The sequence below is a fragment of the Panthera uncia genome, chromosome B1 (genome assembly GCF_023721935.1).
Source record: "Panthera uncia isolate 11264 chromosome B1, Puncia_PCG_1.0, whole genome shotgun sequence".
NCBI classification, from domain to species: Eukaryota; Metazoa; Chordata; class Mammalia; order Carnivora; family Felidae; genus Panthera; species Panthera uncia.
In genome coordinates, this window is record NC_064811.1 from 135,179,972 (window position 1) to 135,205,670 (window position 25,699).

Here is a 25,699-nt window from a genome sequence, read left to right on the forward strand (position 1 = left end):
TGTATTTTAAACTAATGGTATCAATATAATTTCTATAAGTAGCTTATATGATATTATGCAAACTTCAATCACTAAGAAGTATGTATATATATAATGTAATATAACATACATAATATATAAATAGTATATAATGTAATAAAATAAAATATATACAATAATGTATACACATATATAATAAACATACATTGTTTATATATATATATATTCATTTTACTGTGAAATATTCCTGTCGAAAGGACCTTGCCAGTTATGTGTGCATTTTAACAAATAATTACAAATTAAGCACTCATAAAACCCCAATAGAAGAAACAGAATATTATTATCACTGTAGAAGTCTCCTGTGCATCCCTCCCTGATAATAGCCCATGGGATCCCCCAAGAGGAAACTACTCTTCTGCAATTTGCCACCTTACAATGAAAAATAGGACTTGTTTACTTCACTTAGAATCTGTAGGCTTTTCTCTAATAGTTATGTATTACCCTTTTTGGAGATCTCCATGACACTAATGATAGCTATCATTTATTCAGCTTGCTGTGTGTGTCAACATATTCAAAGTAATTTACAAACAGAAATTTATTTCATTTTATAGGAACTTTCTGAGGTGGATCCTTATGTAATCATTTCACAAATGAGGAAGCTGAGGCTTATGTATGTTAAATGATTGCTTAAGTGCCTGTTACAGCCAGTGTGATAATGAACATGGCATTGATACTCACTGAGAAAGTGTAACTTTTCCTGAAGAATCATTTTGATGCCTAGAATCAGGAGGTTTTTAGGTAAAATACCAAAGTGAGATACTGCATTGAAAGAAAGTAGTGTTTTATCAGATCAGTAAATGAATCACTTAAAATTAATAAACTGAATGTGCCCTCTTATAATACATTTAAAAATATTTTCTTTTGTCCACTTAAAATAGTCATTGAAAATATGTCATGAATTATTGGAAAGTATTTATTTTTATTTTTTATTTTTATTTTTTAAAAATTTTAATGTTTATTTATTTTTGACATTTATTTAAACATTTATTTAATGTTTGTTTATTTTTGTTTTGTTTATTTGTGAGAGAACGAGGCGGGGAGGGAGGGAGGGAGGGAGAGAGAGAGAGAGAGAGAGAGAGAGAGACATAGAATACGAAGGAGGCTCTAGGCTTTGATCTGTCAGCACAGAACCCAACATGGGGGTCCAAGCCATGAACCACTGGATCATGACCTGAGCCGTAGTCAGACACTTAACCAACTGAGCCATCCAGGTGCCCAGGAAAGGATTTATTTTTTAATTTATTTTTATTTTTTATATTTTTTTTAATGTTTGTTTATTTTTGACAGAAAGAGAGAGACAGAGCATGAGTGGGGGAGGGGCAGGGAGAGAGGGAGACACAGAATCCGAAGCAGACTCCAGGCTCTGAGCTGTCAGCACAGAGCCCCACGCCGGGCTGGAAGTCAAAGACCTCGAGATCATGACCTGAGCCGAAGTCGGACGCTAGACAAACTGAGCCACCCAGGCGCCCCAGAAAGGATTTATTTTTAAAAACGATCTCTAGATAACCCTTTGTTTTCAAATAACTTTTAAGTAACCAAAGACAGATATAAATGCCAAGTAGATACATTTATTTTTATACACCAGAAAAGTGTATCAATATATGATATGAAATGTCATTAAATAAATGAGGCATATAAAATAATGGAACAGAGAAAAAGAGTAAAGATAAAAGCTGGAATAAAAGGGAGAAAATAATGCACCAGGAAAAATTTCTAATTTTAAAACAGATGAATGATGAGTATTTCTTTGCACCTAGAGGTACCCAGAATTAAGCTACTGACCTTTATTTTTTTTATTTTTTTTTCCAATATATGAAATTTATTGTCAAATTGGTTTCCATACAACACCCAGTGCTCATCCCAAAAGGTGCCCTCCTCAATACCCATCACCCACCCTGCCCTCCCTCCCACCCCCCATCAACCCTCAGTTTGTTCTCAGTTTTTAACAGTCTCTTATGCTTTGGCTCTCTCCCACTCTAACCTCTTTTTTTTTTTTTTTTCCTTCCCCTCCCCCATGGGTTTCTGTTAAGTTTCTCAGGATCCACATAAGAGTGAAACCATATGGTATCTGTCTTTCTCTGTATGGCTTATTTCACTTAGCATCACACTCTCCAGTTCCATCCACGTTGCTACAAAAGGCCATATTTCATTCTTTCTCACTGCCACGTAGTATTCCATTGTGTATATAAACCACAATTTCTTTATCCATTCATCAGTTGATGGACATTTAGGCTCTTTCCATAATCTGGCTATTGTTGAGAGTGCTGCTATAAACATTGGGGTACAAGTGCCCCTATGCATCAGTACTCCTGTATCCCTTGGGTAAATTCCTAGCAGTGCTATTTCTGGGTCATAGGGTAGGTCTATTTTTAATTTTCTGAGGAACCTCCACACTGCTTTCCAGAGTGGCTGCACCAATTTGCATTCCCACCAACAGTGCAAGAGGGTTCCCGTTTCTCCACATCCTCTCCAGCACCTATAGTCTCCTGATTTGTTCATTTTGGCCACTCTGACTGGCGTGAGGTGATATCTGAGTGTGGTTTTGATTTGTATTTGCATTCTTATACACTAGCAATGAAGCAACAGAAAGACAAATAAAGAAACTGATCCCATTCACAATTGCACCAAGAAGCATAAAATACCTAGGAATAAATCTAACCAAAAATGTAAAAGGTCTGTATGCTGAAAACTATAGAAAGCTTATGAAGGTAATTGAAGAAGATATAAAGAAATGGAAAGACATTCCCTGCTCACGGATTGGAAGAATAAATGTTGTCAAAATGTCAATACTACCCAAAGCTATCTACACATTCAATGCAATCCCAATCAAAATTGCACCAGCATTCTTCTCGAAACTAGAACAAACAATCCTAAAATTCGTATGGAACCACAAAAGGCCCTGAATAGCCAAAGTAATTTTGAAGAAGAAGACCAAAACAGGAGGCATCACAATCCCAGACTTTAGCCTCTACTACAAAGCTGGAATCATCAAGACAGAATGGTATTGGCACAAAAACAGACACATAAACCAATGGAATAGAATAGAAACCCCAGAACTAGACCCACAAACGTATGGCCAACTACTCTTTGACAAAGCAGGAAAGAACATCCAATGGAAAAAAAAGACAGTCTCTTTAACAAATGGTGCTGGAAGAACTGGACAGCAACATGCAGAAGGTTGAAACTAGACCGCTTTCTCACACCATTCACAAAAATAAACTCAAAATGGATAAAGGACCTGAATGTGAGACAGGAAACCATCAAAACCCTAGAGGAGAAAGCAGGAAAAGACCTCTCTGACCTCAGCCGTAGCAATCTCTTACTCGACACATCCCCAAAGGCAAGGGAATTAAAAGCAAAAATGAATAACTGGGACCTTATGAAGATAAAAAACTTCTGCACAGCAAAGGAAACAACCAACAAAACTAAAAGGCAACCAACGGAATGGGAAAAGATATTTGCTACTGACCTTTAATGTTTGTAATGTGACAACTGTAGACAAGAGTCTGTGTACGACATTTTAAAATATTATCTTAAAACAAACAAACAAACAAATAATCCGAAAACAAATAATGAGACACAGTGTAAGACTGCATTGGAATAAAACTGTGTTTTACAGGAAGACTAATTGCTAGTTCTGGCTTCCAATAGCACCTTCAGCAGCAGAAGGTGGCAGCGAGTATGAGGAAATGGCACAAAGAAGTTAGGAAGCTATAAGAAGTAGGGTTCATGACCTTAAGCCTTTCACCTTATACACAAGCAAAACTGTATTTAATAAGGAAGGTGGATTCTCAAAATTTCATCTTACTGGGTACCTCTGCAGTCAAGGGCAATAAAGAAAGGTAGTTTAGGCAGAACACAAGTAGATTTTAAATAATAAATCAAATCATATCCAAAACTTATGCCCACAACTCTGAACTCAGAAATGGCTGGGAAAGCACTTTAGAGTATGAGTTAAATTTTCACCAGTTTCAGGGACAAGGCTTATTGTAAGAGGATTATTATTTATTATTGGTAGAATTTTTTTTCTCCAAGTTGGACTGTTTGAAGAATCTGCATTATACGTGGTTTGAAACAATCTTATTAGAAGGAATGAAACCAGGGAGTCAAAATTATGGTGTTGAAATGGAAAATTTGAGGCTCTGAATAAATCTATGAATATAAGATACAGAAAATTTATAGATTAATTGAATATATTATTAAAAACATAGCAAATGTAAATACTGTTGCAGGGATAAGTACTAAGGAGAAAATGGGAGCAAAATGACGACTAATGATGAAATATTTGACCAGAAAGGAGAACAGTTAAATAGCAGTTACATAAAATTCTAGCCAGGAAAAGCAACTGTACTTGGGCTTTAAAGGTCTGAATCTTTTTTATTAAAGAAGTTTATTGTGATGACTTGGAAGAATTGTAAAAGGATAAATACTTTTAGGTGGAAAGGTCATTTGGGAACTGGAAAGAAAGTCAGCTGTGTGAAAAATAAAGGACATTGTACAACATTGTCAAATAACTAAAGATCAATAGTAAGAGACTTAAGAAAATAAAAAGACAAACCAAATACTGGGAGAAAATATTGTGACAAAAGACTGCTATCTAGAATAAATAGTGAAAAAATCTAAATATATTAAAAAATAAACTTCATTTTTAACTTAAAATAACTTACATTTTTTGTTTGATTTAATAAATATACTTTAATATCTGAATTCATACTGAATCAAGCATATAGTGACCATATAGTTGGGAAAGGCAATCTTTTGTCCACGAAATTCTTTAACTTTTTTTTTTTTACTGAGTTTATATAACATAAAAATGATTCTATATTTGTATATATTGTGAAATGATCACCACAATAAGTCTAGTTAACATCCATTACCACACATAATTAAAAAACATTTATTTTTCTTATGATGAGAACTTTTAAGATTTACTCTCTGAGTAACTTTCCGCTATACAATCCAATATCTTTACTATAATCACCATGATTTTCATTACATTCCCATGACTTACTTATTTCATAACTGGAAGTTTGTACCTTTTGACCCTTTCGCTCATTTCACCCCACCCCACTCCCTACCTTGGTACCTACCAATCTGTTCTCTCTCTCTCTTTTCTTTTTTTTTTTTTTTAATATAATATTTATCAGTGATTAGTGTTAAAATTACTTCTCTACCTACAAAAATACAGATTTGAACACTATGAAAACAACCTCTAATCTCTTCTCTGTTCTGTGAGTTTGGTTTTGTTTGTTTGTTTCTTTTGGATTGCACACATAAGTGAGATCATATGATATTTGTCCTTCTCTGTTTAATTTGTTTCACTTAGCATAATGGCCTCAAGGTATTGCAAATTAAAATTTCATTCTTTTTTTTATGGCTGAATAATATTCATGTGTGTACACGTGTACACACACCACATCTTCTTTATTCATTCATTCATTCATTCATTCATTCATCGCTGGACACTTAGGTTGTTTCCATATCTTGACCATTATAAATAGTGCAGTGCACTAAATGCATATATCTTTTTGAATTAGTGTTTTTGTTTGGGCAACTATCCAGAAATCTAATTGCTTGATCATATAGTAGTTATATTTTTATATTTTTGAGGAACTTCCATACTGCTTCCCATAGTGGCTGCACCAATTTACACTCCCAACAGTACATAAGCGTTTCCTTTACCCACATCTTTGCCAACCTTATTTCTTATCTTTTTTGATAATAACCATTTTAACAAGTGTGAGGTGATATCTCGTTGTAGTTTTGATTTGGATTTCCCTGATGATTAGTGACATTGAGAATCTTTTCATGTAGCTATTGGCTATCTGTATGTCTCCTTTGGGGGGGAAAAAAAAGTCTATCAGATCTTTTGCCCATTTTTTAATCGGATTTTTTTTTGCTATTGATATGTGTGAGTTCTTTATATAGTTGGATATTAATTCCTTATCATATCTATGATTGGCATATATTTTCTCCCATTCAGTAGGTTGCCTTTTAATTCTATTGATTTCCTCTGCTGTGTAGAAGGTTTTGAGTTTGCTAAAGTCCCACATGTTTATTTTTGTTTTTGCCTTTGCTTTTGATGTCACATCCAAAAAATCATCTCCAAGATGTCAAAGAGCTTACCACTTTTTTTTTTCTAAGAGTTTTATGGTTTCAGGTATTACATTCAAATCTTTAATTCATTTTGAGTTAATTTTTGTGTATTGTATAAGATAGTGGTCCCAGCAATTTTTTAAAAACCCTTTTTAAAAAATATTTTATTGAGATATACTTGACATATAGCATGCAAATTTAAGGTATACAATGTGTTGATTTGATATATTTGTATATTGCAATATGATTACCACCAGAACTTTAGCTAATATCTCTGCATGGAGTCTTTTAATGCTCACTGGGCTACATGAGAATGTGGCTCGGGCCTGGAACAACACTTCCTTACCAAGAGATAGAATTCTCACAGCCTATGCTGGGATTATCACCTTGTGTAGGACAGTCTTCCCTTGTTTCAGATTCAGTGTATTCTTTTGTTCTGCTTACCTGTGCATGTCATACGGCACCTGGCCAACTGGATGGTTATATCTGTCTCCTAATGGGAAACAATGGGGGTCTTTATTCTGCATCACAACAGGGGTGTGTCCCTGTCAGTTGCCCCTGGAAGGGATCTGTAGCCACGGGGGACTGATACCCAGTACTGAAGCCCTGTCTGTTCTCCAGGAGAATAAAGTGTGACTGTGTTGTGTTTTTCTTGATGACTCTTATAATAGGATACAGTGGGCAGAAGTGTTCAGAATTTGGCTCCCTAATGATAGGCAAAAGATGCCACTTACATGACAGTTATGCTATGGCTAAAACAAAAATAAAGACACCAAATTGCTATAGAGGAAGAATTATAAAAGAGTAGAAGATCTAAAGAAAATATTGAAGATTTTTTGGCCCCTTCCATACACATTTTGTGGTAATGTATGAAAAAAATCTTTAGGTGGAAATCAGAGTTTGGGAGTAAAAATAGAAGATACAGTTAAGCAGATAAACTTAGAAAAGGAGTAATTTATCCTCTTTGTGTAGGATAAACATTTCTAGTAGACATAGGGGAGATATGTTTTTCCATGTGAACTTTGAAATAAAATCTAAAATAAGAATTTTCAGATAATTAAATATGCCATGTAATATTTTATAGCATTTAATAATTCAAATAATAGTGATAATCATATTTATCATTAATGTAACTATATCACCAATAAAATAGTAACACACAAGTCAAATAACGGAGGAACCAATGGATTTAGGGAATTTAAATTTGGATATGATCATAGACATAATTCATTGCAATATGCCATTTCTCCTGCTTGGACATGAACACAGTATTTCCAAGTACCAGTCAATCTTAATAATAAATGAATCTTAAATGTGTCTATACTTTTCTTTTATTTAAGTAAATCAACCCCATTTAGGTATAAATTACGCACCAAAAAGCTCATTCAAAGTGTGTAAGACTTTTGACAGAAGTACACACTCATGTAACAACCTTAATACAGTCAAGTTATGGAACATGTTCATCAGTCCAGAAAATTCCTGTTTGCTCCTTTGATATCATTTATTAATTGAAACAGAGCAAACAGTGTTCCGCTTTCTGTCATCTTTACTGATAAATAACACCATTTAAAATTTGACAGCAAGCTTTCTTGGAACAGGTTTGCTTCTATGCTGCCATAGTGGAATGTGAAGATCAGATTAAGTCTCTAAGCGTAGGACTGAGTCTAGAAGCCTATCATCCTTTCTATGACTGTCTCCTACATTCATATACCTTAGTTTTGTGTGTGTGTGTGTGTGTGTGTGTGTGTGTGTGTGTGTGTTTTAACTTGTTAACAATTTAGGAAATGCTACTATTAATATTAAATGGAAAATAAAGGGTTGTTAACTTGGAAGACCAAGTATAGCCATTTTTCTGGTTTATGAAGGGATTTGGAAAAGCAATTATAGAATGAATGCCCTAGTCAGTGAGAAACCAGCATACACTAATGACACAATATGGACATTATGGAAATGACAGCAGATAATACATGGTTCTACTAGTAGAAGGTATTGAGTTCTTACTAGGGCTTTCCTGGTCCGGTGGTTAAAAATATACTTAACACTTTTGGATTGAATACATCCCTTTGGAATGTTTTTATATTTGGGGTACCTGGGTGACTCAGTCGGTTGAGCGTCTGACTTCAGGTCAGATTCGTGGGTTCAAGCCATGCATTGGGCTCTGTGCTGACAGCTCAGAGCCTGGAGCCTGCTTCCGATTCTGAGCCTCTCTCTCTCTCTCTGCCCCTCTCTTGCTCTGTCTCTCTCCCTCTCAAAAATAAATAAACATTAAAAATTTTTAAATGTTTTTATATTTGAAGAGGAATAAGAGAAACAAAACTCAAAAGAAAGATATATTAATTATCATGTTAATTTAATCATGGGATGAGCTGAGCCATTAATTTGAAAAAATAAAATAAAATAGATATGACTCTCTGCATACCTGGAATTATGGCAGTGGGTCATAGTGTTATTCATCTTTCTTCGTATGTTGTAAGGGGTGTAGAAACACATTTTATACTCACTTAGAATCTAAATATCATTATGTCTATGAGGGCTTTGCAAATTTACTATAAAGATTGTTGTTGTTTTAATCACTGGTGGATGGCCTTCTTTATTGAAATCATTGGTTTTATGCACCTCACTATATTTTCCTGCATATGTTTCCTTCTGTTTTGTGATTTCTTGCTCATGCCATCCTGCTGTTTCTGCTGTGATGAAGTGATCTCCTTTAAACAGACAAATATCTCTTGTAGTCAGACACTCCATGCTAACTTACTTGCTCTTAGTGCTGCTACTATAAATCACTTTCTTAATCTAGGCACACAATTTTCCTACTCTTATCACTGTACTGCTCCTGGGAGCAACACCAAAAACTGTATCCTGGCTTGCTGGATTCTATTCTATTCTGTCCTGACTTTAGGCTTCTATTCTTAACAAATATCATTGATAAAAGAAACTATTTCTGCCAGAAGAGGACCAGTATAATAGAGGGAAGGAAAAAAGGGTAACATGTATCTGCTATTTCTGCAATTACTAGACGCTGCCTTTTTTCTCTCTGATTACTCCGGGATTAATCCATGGCTGATCCCCACTCATTGTTTTGATTCCTATTCAATTTCAGCCAGTGTAGGGATTACTTAAATTTATCTTATTCAATTATACTTATTTGTGGCACTGCTAAACATTCATTTATTTCTTATCTGCAATAGTCTCCCTCTGCGTCTCTTCAACCTCCCCCCACCCACCTCCTACATTTTGCTTCATACTGCACTTCTGAACAATTTCTTCTCCATACTACTTCCAAATGATCTTCCAAGATTATCTTCCAAAGCTAGGTACTTAGACTCCATTAATAAATCAAGAAGACATGATGCTTTCCCTAGGGTGGTATATTTTCTACTTAGGATTCGGAAATAAACTTAAAAGAACAAATATAGTAACTGCACATATAAGAATTTATAATAGAAAACAACCAAATAAATTGAATAATCAAATGACAGGGCATAACTTCTGATAGTATGATTAGAGACAGCTTTTTCAATCAGATAACAGTGAAGCAAAGACTTGGAAAAAATATTCAGGTCTAGGTATTTAAAGAAGAGCCCTGGAGGCAAAGACATAAGCATAAAAGAAGTCATAAATGCCTTTTTAAGAAACAGAGAAATCATATGAAGATGCCTTGTTCTGAGATGTAAAACAAAAACCCATCACAAGCAGAGGCTTTAAAATATCAGTTGTTGAAACCATTTAAAAAGATTAATTAGAGCACTTTTGCACTTTGGGCTTTCTGTCTTTTCTGTGCAATGCTTATTTCTGTTAAGGGTGAAATTTGGCCTGTGTTTGCTTGAATATAACTGAGAAGAGCTGAAGCTGTGTGGGTTAAATAATTTGTTAAAGTAAGTTAAATGCTGTTACAGATAAATCCTGACATTTCCATGTCTTAAGTGAATTAGTTCATTAACACTGAGAAGTGTGGCTTAACACGGTCACACATAAAGTTTATTGTAGGGGAGTTCAGCTCAACTGAGTTATTCAGGAACCCAGAATGATAGAGTTATTCAAGGTGGCTCTACCTTCTTCAACACTTGATTGCACAGATCACCTTAGATTAAAAAAAAAAAAAAAATGAGAGAGTTGGTCTCAAAGTGATTTCATCAATTTTTCCTACATCCCATTAATTGAAGATTCAAATGCAAGAAAAACATGAAATGTAGTCAACTGTGGGCTTACAAGGAAATGCCAACTTTGGAAAATAGTTGGCTAGTCTCAGACCCAGTCAACAACACTGGTTATTAAATGCAACTGGAAGGTTTTCTGGGGCCAATAATCTTTTTCAGGGTAGACTGTGTACACAATAAATAGATAACATTTGTTTGGATTCTTTAGATTCAGTACGTGCCCTTGAGGACTATTCAAAATCAATTTAGCGCATCATATTGTAAAATATTTATTCTAAATTTTAAATACTGTCTGCTCACACCATTTAAAACTTTTCAATTATTTGATGTACTTCATCTCCCATTAGTAAAAACAAACTTCTAAACTTAGGAGTACATGAAGGTACATTTGTCAAGAGATGACAGGCTATGCTGACATCATCAGGTATTTAATTCTCAGTTGCTTAAAATAATAAAAATTACTTCTTGGATCATCTTATATATCCATTGAGCATCATTAGGAGGGGTCTACTCCACATAGTCACTCAGACACAGAGCTTGGACCAAATAGGCTTCCTTGGTCATTTTGGGGAAGGGGAAGCATACATATATAGAACACATATAGCTTCTACTTATAGTCAATTTTCCAGAGCAAATTATGTGTCCCCTCCTAACTTCAAATTGGGCTGGACATATGTGGGACTATATTCACTTTAAGTGGAAAACATTGGTTCCCAAGTTATATATTTTCAAAATCCTATTGGGAGGAAATATTAGCAGAAATTTGAAGACCATATTTTTAAAGAAACCTTAAGGAAATGCTGGAGTTGAATTTGCATCTGGAAGAACAACAATCAGTCATACCTAGTAGAAATTTCATATGATTTCCTTACATCTGTTATCATTATGTTTTGAATGGTGTTATGAAAAGTATAAGATATATACATATCATTATGTCTTGAATGGTGTTATAAAAAGTGGTACCCGTAGTGATGTAGGAAATGAATGGAGGGTTCTGTGTATATTATGTATGAGGGAGAGAGCCATATTGCCCTCTCTAGTTGCTGTCCCCAACATCTATGAAAGTCCCAAGATCAACTCTCTGGAATTAGATGATCCAGGAGTCAGAGGAGTTGTTAAGACTTGGTAGGAAAAAATAGGAGCTTATTAGCTCATGAGTAACTGATACAATTGAAGAGTGGCACTAGGGGGGAGGGGAACCTATAGTTGAGAGTTTAATAATCTCAATTGAATCATTAATATAAATATGGCCTATTTTGTAATGGTGAAAAATTTTCTAAATTTGGTGAAAATTATAAAATCACATATTTAAGAATCTCTACAAACCTCAAAGAGTGTAAAAGAAAATCAAGGAAAACACATCAAAGCATATCGTCATGAAATTACAACAAACCAGTGATACAAAAAAATATTGAAATAAACTTGCAAAAGGAAAATGCAATATGTGCAGAACTGTAGATTGTTCATAAGAAAGAAAATAAGACCTATCTAATGGGATAACATCTTCAGAGTGTTGAAATAAATTTTTGCCATCTTAGAAATCTCTACCCGTTGAAAATATCATGCCAAAGGAAAATGGATGTAAAGACTTTCGGACAAAATCTGAACAATCTCCTGGCTAAGAGGCCTGTACTAAAGCAGATACTAAAATAAAATCTCCAGGTAGAAAGAAAATGATAGCAGATAGACATTTAGATTCACACAAAGAACTATGAAAATGGAAAAATGGGACAAATATAAAATGATTTTTGAATTATAATTGGATAATTTGTTAACAAAAAATAATTTGTTAAGGGGTTTATAACTAATGTCAAAGGAAATGTGTAATGAAAAGTCCACAAGGTTTCAAGAAGGCCCCATATACCCAGTAGGTTTAGAATCTATAGCCTCTGAATCTATTGCCCCCAAATCGTAACAATCTCATTTATCAGCAATATTAGCTCTTAAAGATTTGATTACTCAGACTACATTTTCTGAAATAGGTACTTTTATACTTAAATTGTGCCTATTAGAAACAAAATTATTAAGTTAAAAGGAGAAAATGTATTCAATTATGTAGTAATTTGACATATAGGAGGACTATATATGAGGAAGATCAAAGTATAACTCTTTTCTCCAAAATTGGCTTGAAAGATGATTAAGAAAAATCATGGCTAAAAAGAAGTTCCAGAACTGTGGAATCCAGCTCCTTTTTGTAAGTAGATGTGAAAAGAAACTGTCATGGGTTCATCATAGAGGCATGCTGTGTCATAACATTGTGGGACAATGAAAATATGAAGTCTATGTAACTTTTTTTTACATGGCACTGGATTCACTTTATGTCCCAGTTGTGAGTATCTATGTTGATGTGCTCACAACACTGACTCATTTATGTTATATATGCGAAGAGGGGCACAGCAAAAGGGAGAGAAAGGTGAATACTGAGCAATTTTGCATATGTAATTTTTCTCCTTTGTGTTTGTTTCACTTGAATGGACCTTATTGTTTATATTCATTTACAGATGAACACATTTGTATTTGAGAAGAAATAGCACTAGGAAATATTTCAAAGGTTTTTATTTGGGGGCGGGGGAGAAATAACTGCTCTTATTCAGGTCATGTGCCTAGCAGATACACAGGTGAGCACTTCATTTCTCTTCACAGTGTCATCAATTGGCTTGACCTGGTTTCCAGTGATGTGTGAGACAATCATAAGAGTTATATTTAGTTATGTATACTTATAGAAGCCAAATGTGTAATTAACATGTCCCAAGGAGGTGAAGGAAGTGTCAGTTTGAGCCCATTAAGTGTCATGTAATCAAATTTCATGAATTAATTTTCTCAGTGAACAGTGTTTCCTGGAGGTATGCTTGCTAAGGTAAGAAGTAGAGATGCAGATTAATTGAAAATCAATTTTTGGAACAGATAGTGGGCTCTTAAGGTAACATCCTCTTGGCAGGTGAGCTTAAATGCTTTGATAAATAAAAGGAAAGAAATGATAAATAACACTATTCTTGAACATCATTCTTGAACATTCATTATGTAACAGCCCATAATTTCACAATTATTTCTAGATCTGTAATTATTTGTGTTTATGTTGGCAAACATAGTATTTGGCTTAGAAAACTGTGCTACTAATTATTAGGTTTCTGAAGATTTATTTTGTAGCATCTGTCCAGTTGCTACTATTTATCATTTGTAGTTCTGACCCTATAAATTCAGAACTTCTATATGCTCCTGGGAGTATTCTCCCTTTAATGAGACATTTATAGTGAAGGGGTATTAAAATGAAGCATTTCATTGAAAAGGTCATTAAGCATCTAAATTCATAAGCAAGCCTATTTAATTGATACATTAATGGCACGTTCATAAGAAAAATCCCTAAAGATGTATTACTACTGAAAGGGAAACAGCAAATATGTAAGTTTAAAATTAATTGTTTTCAGTGACTTAGAATGTATAAGCTGCAAGAGAGACTAAGGGTCATTTAGTTTTATAGTTTTCATACCTGATTGCACATTAGAATATGTTGGTTTCCAGAAGTTCTTATTCAGTAAGACTCTTTTTAAGGCAAGAATATGCAAAGTGAAATAAGTCAGACAGAGAAAGACAAATATCATATGATTTCACTTATATATGGAAACTAAAAAACAAAACAAAATGGATAAGGGAGAGTGGGAGATACAGGCTTCCAGCTATGGAATGAATGAATCATGAGAATAAAAAGTACAACTTAAGGAATATAGTCAATGATGCTGTAATAGCATCGTATGGTGACAGATGGTAGCTACACTTGTGAGCACAGCATAACATATATACTTGTTGAGTCACTATGTTATACACCTGAAACTGATGTAATGCATGTCACCTATACTTCAACAGAAAAAAAGGAAAAAGAAAAAGAAAAGAAATCTGGATTTCAAAAGTGGTAACTAAACCAATTCTTCAGATAATTCCCACATAGCCAGTCTGTACTAATGCATTTGAAAATCGCTGTTCAAGAATAAATATTTCATTTAACATACAAGAAAGTAATAGCCAAAAAGAATGAGACTCATGTTAAAATTTTATTTTTAATTTTGTCCAGTATCTTAGGTTTTTAGGCCAGAGGAAAGGTCAGGTAACAGTTACTTCAACACAAATGGCAGCATACATTGTAATTTTTTAATAGTGTGCTATATCTTCTTGTAATATATTTGTTATGTATACCTCTTTTAAAAAAAATAAATGCTTGTTTTGGAGTTGAAAAATGCATTGCTAATTTATGAAATATTTTATTTATGTATTTTTTATTTTTTTTGATGCTTATTTTTTGAGAGAGAGAGAGAGAGAGAGCAAGCAAGCTGGAGAGGGGCAAAGAGAGAGGGAGAGAGAAATCCCAAGCAGGCTCCATGATGTCAGTGCAAAGCCCAATATGGGGCTCGAACTCATGAACTATGAGATCATGACTTGAGCCGAAACCAAGATTTGGGTGCTTAATCAACTGAGCTACCCAGATGCCCCAATTTATGAAGATATTAAAAAAAAAAGACTTTTTTTAATGTTTATTTATTTTTGAGAGAGAGAGAGAGAGAGAGAGAGAGAGAGCGCAAGGGAGGGACAGAGAGAGACACACACACAGAATTGGAAGCAGGTTCCAGGCTCCACACTGTCAGGGAAGAGCCTGACAAACCTATGAAATGTGAGATCATGACCTGAGCCAAAGTTGGACACTTAACCAACTGAGCCACCCAGGCATCCCTATGAAAAGGTGTTTAGAATAAATATTGTATTATTTAAACTTTACACTTCATACTTTACCCTTTATACTTCCTACTTCACACTTCACACTTGCCAGTTTTTAGTTCCAACCTCCCATTTCTGACTTCTACAATGAAATAATGTCCCAGGAGTATAATTCTCTATGTCCACCTCATATCTACATGGAAGAATAATTCCAAGTGTTGTTGTCGTATCTTGTATTGCAATGTACATTATAAACCACATTTTACATTTTATTAATTCTATTTTTGTCCGTTCTTTTGGAGGAATATTTTGAAAGAAAAAATAGACAGTCCTTTATTCCTACCTACATAGTTACTTTTCTGGCACTCTTTTTTCCTTCTGGTAGATCCATGTTTCTGTTCAGTGTGGTTATCTTTCTTCCTGAGAAATATCCTTTACCATTTCTTGTAGTGCAGGTCTTTGGGCAACCAAATATTTCAGTTTTCGTTATTCTGAAAAAGTTTTATTTTACCCTTGTTTTCAAGGATATTTTAACTGTATAGAAGAGTGGTGGACAGAACTTGGTTTTGTTTTCCATTCTTTCTTTCAGTTTTTTATTTCTTTTAATTTTTCAATTTTATTTATTTATTTATTTATTTATTTATTTATTATTAATATGAAATTTATTGTCAAATTGGTTTCCATATAACACCCAGTGCTCATCCCAACAGGTGCCCTCCTCAATGCCCATCACCCACTTTTCCCTCCCTTCCACCCCCCATCAACCCTCAGTTTATTCTCAGTTTTTAAGAGTCTTATGGCTTGTCTCCTTCCCTCTCTGTAACTTTTTTTTTCTTTTTTTAAATGCCATCACAGGGGCACCTGGGTGGCTAAGTTGGCTGTGACTGACTCTTGATTTCAGCTCAGGTCATGATCCCAGAGTCATGGGATTGAGCCCCAGGTCAGGCTCTGTGCTGAGTGTGGAGCCTGCTTCAGCTTCTCTCTCTCTCTGGCCCTCTCCCCTGCTTGTAGTCTCTCTCTCTCTCTCTCTCTCTCTGTTAGATAGTATAATTTTTTTTGGTCAGTGGTTAAGTTCACGGAGTCTTTTCCCATCCTCAGCCTACTATGAAGCACAGAAAAAGTTTTCACCTCAGTATAATTTTCAGTTTTAGAATTTTTATTTTTAAAAGTAGGCTCCATTTTTCTGAGCTGCATTCATTATCAGCTTCTTTTGTTTAATTCTTTGAAAATCATTATAAAACTTTATTTCTTTGAACTAAATAATGCCTTTTCTAAACTTGTCTGCTAAATCTGTCATCAAGATATAACTGGTTTGCCTTCTATTGACTGCTTGTTTTATTGACTACTAGGCATATAGTTTGGTTTCTTTGCATATATGATTTTTAAAATTATTTTTAAGTCTTTTTTTTTAATGTTTGTTTATTTTTGAGAGAGAGAAAGAGTGCTAGACAGAAGGGGAGGGGCAGAGAGAGAGGGATACAGAGGATCTGAAGCAGGCTCTATGCTGACAGCAGAGAACCCGATGTGGGGCTGGAACTCACGAACCATGAGATGATGAACTGAGCCGAACTGAGCCTAAGATCATGAACTGAGCCACCCAGGCACCCCTAAAATTATTATTATTTTATTCTATTTACATTATTATTATTTAAATCATTATTAACTTATTTGAAATTCTTAATTTTATACTGAAAATGTTTGATGATACATTATGGAGACTCTAGATTCTGTTAATTTCTTCTCAAGTATGTTTATTTTCTTTTGGTAGGAGTTCAATTACTGGTTGATTACCCTACCCTTAAGTAGGCTTTGTTAACACTTTCCTGGTAAGGAAGGCTTCCTGTGGGAAGTCTAAGTTGTTTCTCAAGCTCTTCTAAATTGGTAAGATTCAGTCTCAAACTGCCTCTGCTTTGGATCTTGTCAGGGCTTGATTTTAGCTATTAGGAAAAGTATAGTGTAGGCCTTACTTAAGTCATCATACTCACTCATAAGCTGCGGTTTTTCTGTTGTCTCAGCTAGATGTACAAGATGTGAAGTAAGGGTAATGTGATTTCTCCACTTTGGCTGGACTGAGCTACCAGTGTCTCCCAGAACTGTGTGATCTGCCTATTTCATTTTCAGTGCCTTAGCGAATGCTATATAGTAAATTGTGTAGAATTTTCCATTATGTATGTGAAATCTGGTCCTCCACAAATGACTAGTTAGGAAACTTCATGCATATTTTCAGGAAACCACTTTGCATAATCCTCTTCTTCAGTAGTCCTTGCTACAGAATTCAGCTATTTGAGCACTTATGAATTCTGACCTCTTCCTCCTTATCTCAGTTCAACCATTGTGGTTCCTCTTGGAGATCAGCTTGCTGAGCCATCATTAGGAAGTTGTCTGTTGGTAGAGGGATGATTGTGGAGCTCATCTTATGAATTTCCATGTTTCCAAAATCTGTGGTTATATGCTGTTGGCCACCCAGTTCGTAATAACTAAACTTGCCTAATGTATTTTGTCTGATTGTTATTTGTTTAGAGGTCTAATCCAATATCATTTACTCTATAATATCTGGAAGTGAAAACTCTGTGTTGATATGTAATATTTTATATTAGCAAATAAAGTACATAAGACTGAATTGTATCTGCCAAAGAAATAAAATTTGCATCATTGTCAGAATAAAAGTAAAGTTATGTCATATATAAACTCCTAACAGAAAGAGCACAGGCTCTTGGATCCTCACCTTATAAGAAGATGAGTCAATGGATAATGTTAAAAGTTGTCTACAATTGACATTTTAATTAAAAATCAATTGAAGTTTTAAAAATAACATTACTCTTCTGTATTGGATGGAAGAAAAATAGGGGTGGACAGAGTGATTCTGATAAGATAAATTGCTATGTTTTATTGTAGTAAGTTAATAGATTGTCAATATCTCATATTGATAGATCAAGAATTAGAATTATGGAAATAACCATGAGAAACAGTACATACTAATTTCTAGAAAAGAATGTAATTGAAGGAAGATGGGAAAAAATAAAGAAGAAACTCCAGTTCTTCTTTCTAATTAATTGAAATTGTACGTGTTAAAAAAGTATAAAATGCTATATAGTAAATAAGCATATCCATTTTTTAGCATTCATTTATAATAATTGGTTGAGTCTGCATTATATGATGAAAAGATCCTATTTTTATTCATTATTTGATGTTTTTAAATAATTTAAATTTCTTTACATGAATGTCTTATTTTTATGTTCTGAAAACATACAAAGTCATAAAAACAAGAGCACAGTGCTTGGTTTAGATTTTTATCTCCCTTTGTATTTGTTAATTTGTATTTTAAAAGAGGGTACCCACAGTGTGTTAGTCTGCCATAATGTTCCTCAATAACCCAGGGACTCTGATAAATCACTGTCCTTAAAATACCCAAAGACATCAGACTAATCCCACCTCTCCCCTGTTCCCTCCAGATATTTTATAAAAATTGCCTGCTTTCACCAAGGATTAAAATCCTGTTTGCTGCATTGAAATGAAAATGTCTTCCTCAGAACAGCATCCAACCTATATCCAGAATTAGCTAATTTGAGTCCCTAAACCTACTTTGTGTTTCTTCCCTTGACTGTACATGGAACCCCTGTGGCTGGCCATTGCATCTAAAGAATAAGAGATTAGTGTGCTTGATTTCCATCTTTTTCGCTACTGTGAATTAGATTTGACACATATAAAAAATATGGTGTGGTAGGGGCACCTGGGTGGCTCAGTTGGTTAAGTGTCTGACTCTTGGTTTCGGGTCAGGTCATGATCTCTTGATTTCGTGAGGTCGAGACCTGCCTCTGACTCTGCTCTGGCAGCATGGAGCCTGCTTAGGATTCTCTCTCTTCTCTCTCTCTCTGGCCCTTCCCCACTTGCGCTGTCTCTCTCAAAATAAATAAATAAACTTAAAAAAAATATATGGTGTGGTATTTCAGTGTTGTACTGAGAATACCACAAGCCCTTGTTACCTTGGGGAGATTTTCTGTATCTGAAAAAGGAAGTGAAAAAAGCATTCTCTGAGAAAATGATTGTTTTTTTTTTTTAATGTTTATTTATTTATTTTTGAGGTCAAGAGCACAGAGAGCCTGATGTGGGACTCAAATTCACACACCTGTGAGATCATAACCTGAGCCAAAATCAGGAGTCAGACGCTTACCCAACTAAGCCACCCACCCAAGCGCCTTTGAGAGGATAATTTCTAATGTCACCTGGAAGATGGCATGTGGAGTCATACTCCCAAGCATTGTGGGTTGGCAATGACTTGATGACAGTTGTTCTGCTGGAGTATGGTTATCCTTATAGTGTCTGTTGCTGACTTCTATTGTAGGTTGTAAACATACCACAAAATAAATAAGTATACTTAACATTCTGCTCTTTCCTGAATATTGCATTTTCCATGTATTTTTGAACTTCATTTCTCTGCAAACTTGCTGATATTGCATGTTATTTATAAAGTTGTAGCTCCCAAACTTAAGTGGAAAGGTTCATTTTCATATGATGACTATCTTAGTTTTATTTCAGACCACTCCACATTTTATGGCACAAAATAAAATATCTTAGGATAGCACAGTTATGAATCATTTAGTGTCCTGGAATGTATGAGCATAATTGCCATCTAAGATAATAGAAAATACATAAAATAATCTCTCAGAACTCAATGGGAATATTTCAAATCCTACAAATATTTCTGTTTTGTGGAATACTATATCACAGAATAATGAGCAAAAGAATATAGATTGTGTAATTCAATAATCGTCTCCATAAAAAAAAAAAAAAAAAACTGAACCCAGATTTGTGTGGTTATTCAGTAAGGGAATAATTCTGATCATTAATATGGATAATGTTTAATATAGTATTCAAGCCATCCTGATGTATTCTTCTGTGATAGGACATTTCACTTAGATATTTTCCTGAGTTCATCTATAAGAGAAAGGTAATTAAAAATGAAGATGCAATGCTTACTCCCATCACAAATCATACTTTATTGTAATGCATACTTTTAGATTCACATTTAGAGGGTATCCATCATAAATTTTTATGTTGTACATGAAGAAAAGTGGGTAATATTCCAAATAGGTAATAACTTTACAAAATGTATGGGAATGAATGGCACAAATGTGCCGGTGCTGCTTTATTTTAGAAATACACAGCAGTAAAATTCATCACTTAGGAAGATTTTTATTCAAATGCTTATAAGTTCAGAAATCTTCCTCAATCAGAACCTTTTTTCCCCTTGTTCTTTTGTTGGTTTTGTTATTAATATAGAAAATAAGTAAATCACCAAACCAGCATTCAAGGGATAATAGTACTTCCCAGTGTATTTTCTTTAAGTCTATGGAAAATTATTTGGAGTATCTGACTTCTGTTGTCTGTGACACACTTGGAAACTTCTTGCTCCTCCTTTCTCCTTTTCAAGATCTCTTTGCATGGATGGGGTTAATTGGAGAGCAGAGAACTCATCCAGGACCAATTGAGTTGTTTTGAAATTATGTGAATTGATGAGCATTGCTGTGGGGAGATAAAAATGCCATAGTATAATCATTTGATTATTCTAAAGCTATCTATCCCTTTCTTCGAATGAGTGTTCATTTGTAAGTTCACACATATTTCTGCTGCATTGGAAAAACAGATGGACTTTGTTTTACAATCCTCACCGTGCCTCTTGGACTTCATCAGTGTTCTCTGAGTATAACCTATATCTAGTAAGGCTCAGAAGGTGTTTCAAAATAACTGAAGAGAAAGTACGGACATTTTTTAGTTAATGCTGTTTCACTCCCATCATTTGTAAGAAGGGGATAATAGTGGCTGTTTTCCTAAGGTTACAGTGAAAATTAAAATAAAACATGAATTTTAAATGTTCTTAACAATCCCTTAAAAATAACAAGTTCTAAATAAATGTTAATTCTCTTCTTCATATATTTACTGACATAGACGACAACCCATAATATGATCACATACGATTCCAAAATAAAATATCCTAGTTTACTAAGAAAACAATGATATAGACACCAGAAAGTAAGCATAAATTCTCACAGAGCTCTAACACTATATTTTGATCATTTTTAAATCTTACTTGAGCAGGGTAGACAACTGGAAGAACTAAGAGACACCCATTCATTCAATTATTTATTTATTCATTCATTCAGTATTTATGGAGAATCTATATATATGGCAGGCACTGTGAGAAGTTCTGGGGTTAAAGTAATGAGCAAGACAAACATGCTCCCATTCATAGATAACATGAAATTAATAGATTAGACATTGATCTAAAATGTTCACTTACCAAACAAAGTTTAGTTCACAATCTTATTCATGGTTTTAAATTTTAAACATAATTTCCAAATGGTCACACAAAATTGAAATAACTCAAGTTTTGTTTCTTTGCCTTTATAATCACTGTCCTATTATTGTTTACTTTAAATCCACTGTTTAAATGCAGGAAAATGTAGCACCACAGAAGTTGGAGACAAAAAGTGGGTCTGAAGTGATCCTAAACAAATTCAAATCTTGATGAATTTATTCCTTAAAAATATATATATACTCTTAAAAAACTGGAATATATGTGATTCAAGGGATAATTGTGTAACTGGGAAATTTTCCAAATTATTAAGGCATATATAATAAATGTGTTATTTTAAAACACACACACACATATGCACATATATATATATATATATATATGTATATACACACACATGTATATATGTGTGTATGTGTTTTAAAATAACACATTTATTTTGTCACTGACTTTATTTAAAGTTTATTTATTAATTTTGAGGGGGTAAGGGCAGAAGGAGAGGAAGAGAAAGAATCCTAAGCAAGCTCCACTCTGTCAGCACAGAGTCTTACTTGGGGCTTTATCTCACAAACCACGAGACCATGACCTGAGCCGAAATCAAGAGTTGGATGCTTAACCAACTGAGGCACCCGGGCACCCCTATCACTGCCTTTATTTTAAAATGCCAGTGTAGGGGCACCCGGGTGGCTCAGTCGGTTGAGCATCCAACTTCAGCTCAGGTCGTGATCTCACAGTTCGTGAGTTTGAGCCCCGCGTTGAGCTCTGTGCTGACAACTCAGATCCTGGAGCCTGCTTCAGATTCTGTGTCTCCCTCTCTCTCTGCCCCATCCCCACTCATGCTCTGTCTCTCTCTGTCTTAAAAATAAATAAAACATTAAATTTTTTTTAAATGCCAGTGTATGTTGATAATATAAGGCCAACCAATGTTCAGTTGGTTTTATTTTTGTTCATAAATTCTATATAGAATACGTGATACCTTGTCGCCTGCACCCAAGAAAGATATCTCCTGCCAGTTCAATCTTGGCCTTCCACTGGAACACACTCACCTGAGAAACCCCTTCTTACTATTGGGAAGGATGTAGAATTGAGGATAAATGTCTTAGTATGTCAGTGCCAGTGAGCCCCACACAGCATTAAACTCCCCTACTGACTAATCAATTCTATCTCATAGGATAAGCTCATTAAGCTTATCTATCATAAAATTATAATTTGATTAGCTCAAGTTGTATTAATGATAAGGGAGCAATAAGCAGTCATGTTCCTTTTCTTCTGTTTATGTTAAAAGAAGAAATTCTCAATACTTGCAACACAGTCATTTCTAGTTTTCAAATAATTGAATGTGAAACCACAGGAAAAGTATTCTTTCTTACTCCATTAGTGGGATGTGGGCTGAGCAAGAAGGGAACCAACTGAAATATTCAGAGAACCCAGTTTGAAAATCTATGGCTTTACTTAGAGGCTGTGGCCACAATAGATATTAATTATATAGTCCTAAAGCATTGCAGATGGGAAAACATGTTTCCTTAGATGGGGATTAAGATTTGGTCAGAAGTATGCACAGGGTGGGACAGAACCTGGTTGAAGTTTGAAATGTTGCAAATTTTAAATGTGCAAACATTCCCCCTACATAAAAGATTTATAGGTAAAGATTTATATAAGATTTACAAAGACTTATATAAATACAAATTATAGATTTTTATTATGCTCTATGAATGGACTAAGAAAGATATGGATATTTAAAAAAAATTCCCTATGATTCTAGTGATCATGCAGGTGACTTTGGCCACTTTCAGAAAGAACACAGAGTAGAGGTTACAAGGGTGTGGTTCTTTTCATCCTATGTGGCTGCAAATGCTCAGACAAAATTTGGTTCAACTTGGGTTCAGAGGAAAATTTTTCACACTGGTATCACATATTAAAAATATTTTCAAACTAAAAAGCTACTAGAATTAGCATGCATCAGCACTCTCCCCCCACCCTTTCATTAAAGAGGAATCAGAACTGTAGAGTACTGGTCTAGGATAGGAATCAAAACACTTTGATGATATTTTAGTGTGAAGAAAAATACATTCTCTATATATAGGTTCCTGGCTTGAACCTATTCCAATGAACAGAAGATTTTGAGCATCTCTATTTTCCAAAAGCTATAGTTAGCAAGAATCATCCACATTCTTAAGGTGAACCCCAACTAGAGAGACTTTACAGATTTATGATGGGGACTCTGTTTAAAAGAGTAAGGGAAATGGAGGGTAGTGTAGCTCCAACTCTGCCTACCTTAGAATTCAGACCCTAATAACCATGCTCAAATTGTCCGGCACTACTCCAAACTTAACTACCAAGAGTCTGGTCCTCCCAACTTCACCCTATTCATTCTATCAGTGGAATCGGTGGGAAGAGGTAGTAGAAACACCTGAAGTGACAGCCCAGTCGTGTAACTTCAGGATATTGAGGGGCAAGATGTGGCAAAATGTGTTGTGGAACATATGATGTGGAATGTGAGGTGAGTATATAAAAGAAGGGAGTGATATGGAGTATGTGATTCTTGGCATTCAGTGATAAGGAACAAGTAAGAGCTTCACCTATAAACCACCACTCACTTTCCTGACTTGAAGTGAGGTGACAATTTTAGGAAGAGACCCCCACCACGCCACTACATGTGTCTGGAAGCTACCTGAAAAGGTACTCCTAGCCCTCTCCACTCATTAAACTGGGAGAGGAGAGTATCCTCACTTTGAATATATTCAAAGCATTTCTCCAGGGAGAGTCTTTTAAAGGCCAGAATTCCCCCCACCTCATTTCTGAGAACTTAGTCCATCTTCCTTATTTTCTCACCATTTCATTGTCCTAGCCCATTCTGTCTTTGGTATAGAAGCAAAAAGAGATGAACACTCTGTTACTTCCATGATGCAAAGAGTTCAGATGAAAGAAATGTTCTAAAATAACAAGAGAAATGAAGATTTATCGTATGCATTTATGGGCCAGATGGGCCTGAAATTCTAGTAGCTTTTAAGTTTGACAACATTTTAAATTTTGATCTAAAAAAACCCGAAAGACTTCCCTCATCCTACATCTGATTCACTGTGAGAGAACCATGGTGAGGTAGGTAAGGGCAAGTAGTGGTATAAAGATACTAGAAGACCTATGATAGGAGAAAAAGATGGAGGGTTCCTTGATGCTTAGCTCATTTCATGGATTGAGAGCAAAGAATTTGCAACATTCTCTGATCTTTGTTAGGTATATACATCATCTGGTAATAAGATTTCCTTGTGGCTATGGAGGGTGACTTTTCTTACTTCCAAACATTATAGGCATACCCAAGTTTATTCGTAAATACGTATGTTATCTTTCTAACATTCAAGGGACCATTATATTTCTAAAGAACTAGTGCAAAGTCAGAAAAATGGAGAATTTTCTGCATATTCGGAAATTAAAAAAGAAAAACAAAGAGCTCTAGAATGTTCAGGGTTGTCTCCAATAAAGGTCTTCATTCAACTAATAATCAAATTTTAATAGAACAGTCTTGGATATCCCTTTTTTTAAATGTTTTATTTATTTATTTATTTATTTATTTATTTATTTATTTATTTATTTATTTTTGAGACAGAGAGGATGAGTAGGGCAGGGGCAGAGAGAGAGGGAGACACAGAATCCGAAGCAGGCTCCAGGCTCTAAGCTGTCAGCACAGAGCCTGACGTGGGGCTCCAACTTGCGGACTGTGAGATCATGACCTGAGCTGAAGTCAGACGCTTAACCAACTAAGCCACCCAGGTGCCCCTAGTCTTGGATATCCCTTAAAAGTCTTGTCAGTTTTGGAGAAGGATTAATTTACATTAATCAAAATAATTTACAAACTTATGTGATTCAAAGTAAAAGAGTATGTTAAATACGATGAAACAGGTTGAAAGGATTCAAAATAAGGGGCCAGAGTATCTCGTATGTTTGATCCTTATTCACAACATGAACAATTAACCTTCTGTAATTTCATTAAAAAGATGGATTATGATGAGATTAATAACAAGAAGTTTGATTTGAGGAAGGGGTAATTAATGGCAGACATCCGCATTTGTTTGTTTTGATCTGCAATCTCCCTGGGATTTATTTGAAATTTATCAATTGGATAAATGCACGTTTTAAGTGTCTTATTACCTCATGAAGGCTAGAATGAAATTTGAAACTAAATCATGAGAATTCTAAGGAGTACTCCAGAATTGGGCTGGTTCTATTTTCTGCCATCATTATTATCACAATTGCCACAATCAAGAACTACATCAAGAATAAATTAATTTAGAAAAAAAATTGTGCATATAAATATATAAAAGTTTGTGCTAAGGGCAAAACTCACTAAATAAAAACACATATGAAATTTACTAAAATTTCTTTTGAGAGCTAT